The 9675-nt window shown below is 44.3% G+C and overlaps 2 non-coding genes across 2 annotated transcripts; one reads left to right on the forward strand and one right to left on the reverse strand.

Annotated features, from left to right (window-relative positions):
- Positions 1–779: 779 nt before the first annotated feature.
- trnah-gug (transfer RNA histidin (anticodon GUG)) lies at positions 780–851 on the forward strand. The gene has a single exon. It is a non-coding gene; the product is annotated as a tRNA-His (tRNA).
- A 1989-nt stretch (positions 852–2840) lies between these two features.
- Positions 2841–2952, reverse strand: LOC125994049 (U5 spliceosomal RNA). Its single transcript, XR_007490480.1, has one exon. It is a non-coding gene; the product is annotated as a U5 spliceosomal RNA (small nuclear RNA).
- Between the last annotated feature and the right edge of the window lie 6723 nt (positions 2953–9675).

Genomic DNA, 9675 nt, shown 5'->3' on the forward strand with positions numbered 1-9675 from the left:
AGGCTCGTTGGTCTAGGGCATGGGTGTCAAACTCATTTTTGTCGCGGGCCACATTGTAGTCAAAGTTTCCCTCGACGGGCCATTATGACTGTCAACCCAAATAAATAAACGCCTCATATTATATACAGTATAAGCTACAAAACAAACTGACAAATAATTGCTTTTTCAAATCAGACTCGTGGAAACTTTTCACATATTTCAAAAATAATTTTAAGAAGATTCTTAAAAGTTCCGACAATTTGCAATGTTAGTATGACATAGATTTAATGCACAATTTGTCGTTGCGGGCCACAGAAAATGATACGGTGGGCCATAACTGGCCCCCGGGCCTCGAGTTTGACACCAGTGGTCTAGGGGTATGAATCTTGCTTTGGGTGTGAGAGGTCTGGGGTTTAACTCCCAGATGATCCCTTCGTTAAAACATTGCTGTTGATCAACTAGCCCCATTTCATCTGAGGTGCATGTCACATGGGCTGTCAATTGAAACGAAACGGGTTGTGTTCATTTACCTTGGGTCTCTTGAATCTGTTGTTTCGATTCTCATCACTTGAATCTGCCGTCATGTGTCATCCATTGCGCCACTCAACCTACAAGACTGTATCGACTGTAAACTTGTGTGGAAAACTGTCATTGTCCAAAGGAAGGCTGTTTAGCAACAGTGACCAGCAGACAAATTCAACAAGGTCATTTGATTATACCATAACCCGGATTCGAATCGAACATTAACCACTACACGATCATGGCCTGTATGCAGTAGCGTTAATAAGATGCACATGTTGGCCATGATCGTATAGTGGTTAGTACTCTGCGTTGTGGCCGCAGCAACCCCGGTTCGAATCCGGGTCATGGCACACTCCAATTACTGTGTGGAATTTGTCCCTTTCTTAATATTGCTAAACAGCCATCTTTTGGACAATGACGATTTTCCACACGTTTGCGGTCGATAGCCTTAACTTGTAGGGCGAGTGGCGCAATGGATAAAGCATCATGGCGTATTCAAATAATGTCACCCATTTTTTATTTTATTTTTTCATTTTTGCAAAAGCTTACAAGCCACATATTCCCGTGGGGCTCGTGGAGCAATGGATAACGAACGCATCTGTCTACAGATCAGAAGATTCCAGGACTCCTGGCCAGCTCACATGCCATTTTGTGGTCAACATTAGCTATGTGTAATTTCTGTGAACTATTGGGTTGAAGTAACTCACAGACACTGTCAACCAATAGTCTTTCCAATTTTGTCTCATCTCGAGACTTAGGGATCATCGGATCTGCGTAGTTATTGGATAGTTCCACCAACATTTTAACATCAACAATCTTTCATGGTCTGCTTGAGTGTCGTGGCTGAAGATCCTAGAGAAAAGACCCTAAACATGCAACTGCATGTTGGCCATAATATAGCATTGAGGCGGCTGCAACCCCAGTTTGAATCTGGTTAATAGCCGAATGAACTTGTTGCAGTTATTTTTTATTCACCCTCAACAGTCTTACGTTGGACCATGACAAATTTACATACACGCAAGCTTACAGAAAATGACAACTTCCCGTGGGGCTAGTGGCTCGTTCCTTGCTCTGAACGGACAGCCAAAACGATTCCTAACACTTACTAATCAAGTCCTAACCAATTCCTGTGTGTGTATGGGGGAGGGGGGGGGGGGCAAAGGAACCAATCAGATGGCCCGAATCCATGCATGGCCGATGACGGCAGTGATCAACACAGTGATATTTGAGAATTGAAATGAAGTTTATAGGATTTGCAGACAGTGTACAATCATTATTTAAACAAAAGTAGGCAGGCGCATACATTTGGAAACCCCAACAGAAAAATGACATCAATATTTAGTAGTTCCTCCTTTTGCAGAAATAACAGCCTCTGAACCAGTGGTTCTTAACCTGGATTCGGTCAAACTCTAGGGGTTCGGTGAGTCGGTCTCAGGGGTTTAGCAGAGCCTCCCTCCACTGCGGAGGTCCGAACACACCTGATTTATAAATTCGTGATAACGCATATCTGAACTGGTCTCGCAAAGGCAACAGCAGAAGTACTACTGATTTGCTGGTATATCATTTGTCGTGAATTCATGCATTGTGTTGGTTTTATTCTTTCAACAAGGTGGTGTCCATGCACTTCTGCATAAGTTCCGCTCTAGTCTTCTGGCCCAACTCTTTCGTACATATGATGACCATGGAAAGTTCTTTGCGAATGATCAATCTTTGCCTTTCATGTTCATCGGGACTACCCTTTTAATAGGTACCTACACTGTGTATTTGGATAGAGACTGCTGAAAGGGGACACATATATGCGTCGTGAACTACATGCATTACTGCGGGTGAAGAAGAGTGAACAAATAAGTCAGCAGACAAGCTTGCCGATTTATTAGTGCCCAGAAGAGCAGCACTCTGTTCCGTACTGTAACCTGCTAGGTTTGTTCCCGGTTCTTTATCTTTAATGCTCGATATGCTAACAGCAATTACCAAGAGGCAGCCTTCACAGTTTAACTCTTTAATGTATGCCAGAATGATCGATGCACAGCTGTGGAGCCCTTTCTGCCAGATGCGAAAGAAGGTCCCTCTCTCAGCGCCAAGGTTCCTGCTCTTATACTACTCTGGGCCGCCTTCCTGCAAGGAGGCGACTCTGCCTAATCTGTATGATAACGTGTGACCTTGTCGTCTTAACTGAGAGCGAATTCTACATATGTGCAAAGGGTGTCATAGAGAAGAGAAAGCTAATAAAGCAAGAGAAGGGTTGCAGCGATATAACGGCATAGCTCAAGCTACCCAGCTAAACACATGATCATAGAAGAGAGAATTTTAACCATAAAAGTGGTGCCAAAGAGGCCTATTCTAACAAACCGTTGGTGAGAATGGCTAGAGATAGACTCTTATTGTTCCTCCCCACGGAAATCTTTAGTAAAAGGCGAACGATTTATTCGATCTGAAGAGAAAAAAGAATGAGCTGATAATCTGGGTGAAAACGGGCCACCCCACTGCTGGTCTCACCAAATTCACAGGGGGTCTCACACTCAAATTGCAGCAACCATTCCTTCTAATACAAACAATAGACGTTCATAGATTTACTATACTTAGAAGGCCTCAACCTAAATAGAAGGTTTAAACGAACGAGTATTTTGTGTTCATTAATGTCTTTTTTACTTAAAACATTGTTGGCGCACAGGATTGTAGGTACCTGATCGAACACATTCTTTCAAACAGCGATTGGGCGTCTATTTTGAGTATTGAAGGTAAAAACAGTTGTATGTCTTGGTACGTGTACTTTTGATATCAGAGAATGGGAAATGATCCCATCTCTGTGTTTTATTTGAAAACATGTGATTTCATAACGACACAAATCGGGAAAGAAAATACGATCGTAATTTAAAGTTAAAGTTAAAGTCCCAATGATCATCGTCACACACACATCTGGGTGTGGTGAAATTTGTCCTCTGCATTTAACCCATCCCCATGTGATTTTAATCCATCCCCTGGGGGAGAGGGGAGCAGTGAGCAGCAGCGGTGCCGCGCTCGGGAATCATTTGGTGATCTAACCCCCCAATTCCAACCCTTAATGCTGAGTGCCAAGCAGGGAGGCAATGGGTCCCATTTTTATAGTCTTTGGTATGACCCGGCCGGGGTTTGAACCCACAACCTTCCAGTCTCAGGGCGGACACTCTACTACTAGGCCACTGAGCTGGTCCAAATGATTTCTCAAATTTCAGAAGTGCTCTATATCTCTCGTGTCGCAAATAATTGAGGCTTTTGTCGTTGCAGTGGAGGTGAATTTGGAGTGTAATTCACCTCCACTGCGACGGTGGCGTTCGAGATTTGACATTTGAATATAAATCTGTCCGTTACATTCCGATTGGTAGCGAATATGACATGGACCTGAGGACTGCATTTTAGTGATGAACGAATTCTGATTAATATCATAGCCGGTTTGGGCGTGCCCTTTCAGGGTCATATTTTGTTTCTACCGCTGCCTCGTGGCAGCCAGGCCTAAAAAAAATGGGAACACCTGAGGGAGGGAGTTTCACCAAGATGAATTTGGAAGAACTTTATGAAATAAAGTTGATGTTAAAACATAGGTGGACGTAATGTCTGGAAGCCTGCGTTCAACAGAAGGCTGTTTGGCAACAGTGAACAACGGACAAATTCAGCAAGGTAATTTACTGACGCCATGACCCAGATTCGTTCCGGTGATGCTACGGCCACAACACTATACGATCATGACCAATATGCAATCGCATACAATAAGTTTAGGGTCTTTTCTTTAGGATCTTCAGCCAAGACACCCATGAAAGAATGTTGATGTTAAAATGTCGGTGGAACTATCCAACTGTGCAGATCCGATGATCCCAAAGATTTGGGGTGAGACAACATTGAAAAAACGTTTTGCTTTGTTTACAGTGTCACTTATTTTGTGGCTTACCTTTTCTTCGTTACACATCTAAAGTATCGTATCATTTTACCTTGCGGCTTATACTACACCGTACATACCATATCACGTCGCCTATTCAACTCATGCATGAGATGCGATGGCTGAAATATTTAGGCGATGGGTTGCTACTCCATTGTGCTCTCCACTCATCATTTCATATCACATCCTCGTCGGTTTCACATTCACATCCAAAGTATCTTGGCACAACATACGTAACATGACTTATCAACACAAGACGAGGTGGCCGAGAGGTTAAGGCGATGGATTGCTACTCCGTTGTTCTCTGCACGCATGAGAAATCCCATCCTCGTCGAAGGCTTGCTTTGAGAGAATATTTGCCACAAACTAAACAGGAAAGAGGGTTCTTACCTGTGTATGTGTTTTGAACTGTCGCTTCTCTGAGAATCTTTGACCACAAACTGAGCAGGCAAAAGGTTTTTCTCACCAGTGTGGGTTCTTGTGTGTCTTTTGAAGTTTCCCATCTCTGAGAATCTTTGGCCACAAACTGAGTAAGAAAAAGGCTTTTCACCTGTGTGTGTTCTTGCATGTGTTTCTAAATTTACCTTCTGAGAGAATCTTTGGCCACAAACTGAGCAGGAAAAAGGGTTCTTACCAGTGTGGGTTGTTGTGTGTCTTTTCAAGCTTCCTTTCTCTGAGAATCTTTGGCCACAAGCTGAGCAGGAAACATTTTTTTCACCTGTATGTGTTCTTCCATGTGTTTTTAAGTTTACCTTCTGGGAGAATCTTTGAAATTCTGCTGGAATGTAATGGGGTCAGCTGGTCTACTATGGGGCTCATTGGTGCAGGGGAATGATTCTCGCCTAGGGTTCTTTGATTGCCCGGGTTAAACTCCCGGACGAGCTCTTCTTTGAAACACTGTTGTCTATCGTTGTGTGGAGTCAAAGTCAAAGTCAAAGTCAGCTTTATTGTCAATTTCTCCACATGCCAAAGACACACAAAGAAACCGAAATTTCGTTCCCCCCTATCCCACGGTGACAAGACATGGCTCACAACAGACAAACAAGTAAACAAGTATAACAAAAGCGTGCTGAATAAATAATGAATAAATAACACAACAATAAATAAATAAATAAATAAATAAATAAATAAATAAATAAATAAATAAATAAGAGGAGCAGAAAAAAAAGGAGCAAGTGCGCGTACAGCAGACATTCCCGAAAATAGCGCAACAGTGCCGCACGCTACGCAGAAGGGGGTCGCGAGTTCAGGGCCCTAACAGCCTGGAGAAAGAAGCTGTTGGCGAGTCTGGTGGTGCGGGAGCGCAGGCTCCTGTACCTCTTCCCAGAGGGCAGAAGGTCAAACAAAGAGTGAGCCGGGTGACTCACATCTCTGGCAATCGAGGTTGCCTTGCGGGCGAGATGGGAGGTGTAAATGTCCTTCAGGGAGGGGAGCGAAGCACCAATAGTCTTACCAGCCGTATTCACTATGCACTGCAGGGCCTTCAAGTTCTGTTCAGTGCAGTTACCACCCCAGACAGCGATGCAACTGGTGAGGACGCTCTCAATGGTGCCATGGTAGAATGTAGACAGGACTGCCTGAGGAGCACATGCACGCCTGAGCTTCCGCAGGAAGTACAGGCGGCGCTGAGCTTTCTTTGCCAGTGACGAGGTGTTTGCGGACCAGGAGAGGTCCTCACTGATGTGCACCCCCAGGAACTTGGTGCAGCTCACCCTCTCCACCACAGCACCGTCGATGATCAGCGGCAGGTGTGTTGTGTGACCCTTCCGGAAGTCAACAATGATTTCCTTGGTCTTATTGACGTTCAGCAGGAGGTTGTTGTCCCTGCACCACGTGGTCAGAAGGTCAACTTCCGACCTGTACCGAGTCTCGTCGCCTTTCGTGATGAGACCCACCAGAGTCGTGTCGTCAGCAAACTTCACTATGTGGTTGTCGCTGTAGGTCGCAGTGCAGTCATGCGTCAGCAGGGTGAAGAGCAATGGACTGAGCACGCAGCCCTGGGGGGCCCCCGTGCTCAGCGTGATGCTGGCGGAGATTTTGTCGCCAACACGCACCACCTGAGGCCTCTGACAGAGGAAGTCCAGTATCCAGTTGCAGAGGGAGGTACTGAGGCCCAGCTCATCGAGTTTGCAGATGAGTCGCTGCGGCACAATGGTGTTGAAGGCAGAGCTGAAGTCCACAAACAGCAACCTCACATATGAGTCCTTTCTCATATGACAGGCCAATGTTACACAGAATGTACCATGGTCTGCAAGCTTTCTTTGAGGCTCGTTGGTCTAGGGCAGGGGTGTCAAACTCATTTTTGTCGCGGGCCACATTGTAGTCAAAGTTTCCCTCGATGCGCCATTATGACTGTCAACCCAAATAAATAAACGCCTCATATTATATACAGTATAAGCTACAAAACAAACTGACAAATAATTGCTTTTTCAAATCAGACTCGTGGAAACTTTTCACATATTTCAAAAATAATTTTAAGAAGATTCTTAAAAGTTCCGACAATTTGCAATGTTAGTATGACATAGATTTAATGCACAATTTGTCGTTGCGGGCCACAGAAAATGATACGGTGAGCCATAACTGGCCCCCGGGCCTCGAGTTTGACACCAGTGGTCTAGGGGTATGAATCTTGCTTTGGGTGTGAGAGGTCTGGGGTTTAACTCCCAGATGATCCCTTCGTTAAAACATTGCTGTTGATCAACTAGCCCCATTTCATCTGAGGTGCATGTCACATGGGCTGTCAATTGAAACGAAACGGGTTGTGTTCATTTACCTTGGGTCTCTTGAATCTGTTGTTTCGATTCTCATCACTTGAATCTGCCGTCATGTGTCATCCATTGCGCCACTCACCCTACAAGACCGTATCGACTGTAAACTTGTGTGGAAAACTGTCATTGTCCAAAGGAAGGCTGCTTAGCAACAGTGACCAGCAGACAAATTCATCAAAGTAATTTGATTATACCATAACCCGGATTCGAATGGAACACAACCATTAACCACTACACGATCATGGCCTGTATGCAGTAGCGTTAAATAAGTTGCGCATATTGGCCATGATCATATAGTGGTTAGTACTCGGTGTTGTGGCTGCAGCAACCCTGGTTCGAATCAGGGTCATGGCATACTCAAATAACTATGTGGAATTTGTCCCTTGCTCACTATTGCTGAACAGCCATCTTTTGGACAATGACGATTTTCCTCACGTTTGCGGTCGATAGCCTTAACTTGTAGGGCGAATGGCGCAATGGATAAAGCATCATGGCATATTCAAATAATGTCACCCATTTTTTTTTTGTTTTTCATTTTTGCAAAAGTGTTACACACAAGTTTATAAGCCACATATTCCCGTGGGGCTCGTGGAGCAATGGATAACGCATCTGTCTACAAATCAAAAGATTCCAGGACTCCTGGCCAGCTCACATACCATTTTGTGGTCAACATTAGCTATGTGTAATTTATGTGAACTTTTGGGTTGAAGTAACTCACAGACACCATCAAAAAATAGTCTTTCCAATTTTGTCTGATCTCAAGTCTTAGGAATCATCGGATCTGCGTAGTTATTGGATAGTTCAACCAACATTTTAACATCGACATTCTTTCATGGTCTGCCTGGGTGTCGTGGCTGAAGTTCCTAGAGAAAAGACCCTAAACATGCAACTGCATATTGGCCATAATATAGCAATGAGGCGGCTGCAACCCCAGTTTGAATCTGGTTAATAGCAGAATAAACTTGTTGCAGTTATTTTTTATTCACCCTAAACAGTCTTACGTTGGACCATGACAAACTTACATACACACAAGCTTACAGAAAATGACAACTTCCCGTGGGGCTAGTGGCTTGTTTCTTGCTCTGAACAGACAGGCAAAACGATTCCTAGTATTTACTAATCAAGTCCTAACCAATTCCTGTGTGTATGGGGGGGCAAAGGAACCAATCAGATGGCCCGAATCCATGCATGGAGGATGATGGCAGTGATCAACACAGATATTTGAGAAGTGAAATGAAGTTTATAGGATTTGCAGACAGGGTGCAATCATTATTTAAACAAAAGTAGGCAGGTGCATACATTTGGAAACTCCAACAGAAAAATGACAGCAATATTTAGTAGATCCTCCTTTTGCAGAAATAACTGCCTCTAAACCAGTGGTTCTTAACCTGGATTTGGTCAAACTCTAGGGGTTCGGTGAGTCGGTCTCAGGGGTTCAGCAGAGCCTCCACTGCGGAGGTCCGAACACACCAGATTTATAAATTCGTGATAAAGCATATCTGAACTGGTCTCGCAAAGGCAATAGCAGAAGTCACACCGATTTGGTGGTATGTCATTTGTCGTGAATTCATGCATTGTGTTGGTTTTATTCTTTCAGCAAGGTGGTGTTCATGCACTTCTGCATGAGTTCCGCTCTATTCTGGCCCAACTCTTTCGGTGCAGCCGTTGTACATATGATGACCCTGGAAAGTTCTTGGCGAATTATCCATCTTTGCCTTTCATGTTCATCGGGTCTACCATTTTAATAGGTATCTACACTGTGTATTTGGATAGAGACTGCTGAAAGGGGAAGCATATATGCCTCGTGAACTATATTTATTACTGCGGGTGAAGAAGAGTGAACAAATAAGTCATCAGACAAGTTTGCCGATTTATTAGTGCCCAGAAGAGCAGCACTCTGTTCCGTACTGTAACCTGTTAGGTTTGATCCCAGTTCTTTATCTTTAATGCTCGATATGCTAACAGTAATTACCAAGAGGCAGCCTTCACAGTTTAACTATTTGATGTATGCCAGAATGATCGATGCACAGCTGTGGAGCCCTTTTTGCGAGATGCGAAAGAAGGTCCCTCTCCCAGCGCCAAGGTTCCTGCTCTTATACTACTCTGGGCCGCCTTTCTGCAAGGAGGCGACTCTGCCTAGCCTGTGTGATGACGTGTGACCTTGTAGTCTTAACTGAGAGCGACTTCTACATATGTGCAAAGGGTGTCATAGAGAAGAGAAAGCTAATAAAGCAAGAGAAGGGTTGCAGCGATATAACGGCATAGCTCAAGCTACCCAGCTAATCACATGTGCCAAAGAGGCCTATTCTAACAAACCGTTGCTGAGAATGGGTAGACGGGGAAGCCTGTAAGTGAGTCCGTCACTCGCATACTCCATCGCTTCTCGGCCTTTTGGCTAAAATCAAGTGTAGTCTCGGTTCTTGGGTTTGAGGGATTAAGAGAGCTGATCATAGAAGAGAGAATTTTAACCATAAAAGTGGTGCCAAAGAGGCCTAT

Source organism: Syngnathus scovelli, chromosome 1, assembly GCF_024217435.2.
Source record: "Syngnathus scovelli strain Florida chromosome 1, RoL_Ssco_1.2, whole genome shotgun sequence".
Lineage (NCBI taxonomy): Eukaryota > Metazoa > Chordata > Actinopteri > Syngnathiformes > Syngnathidae > Syngnathus > Syngnathus scovelli.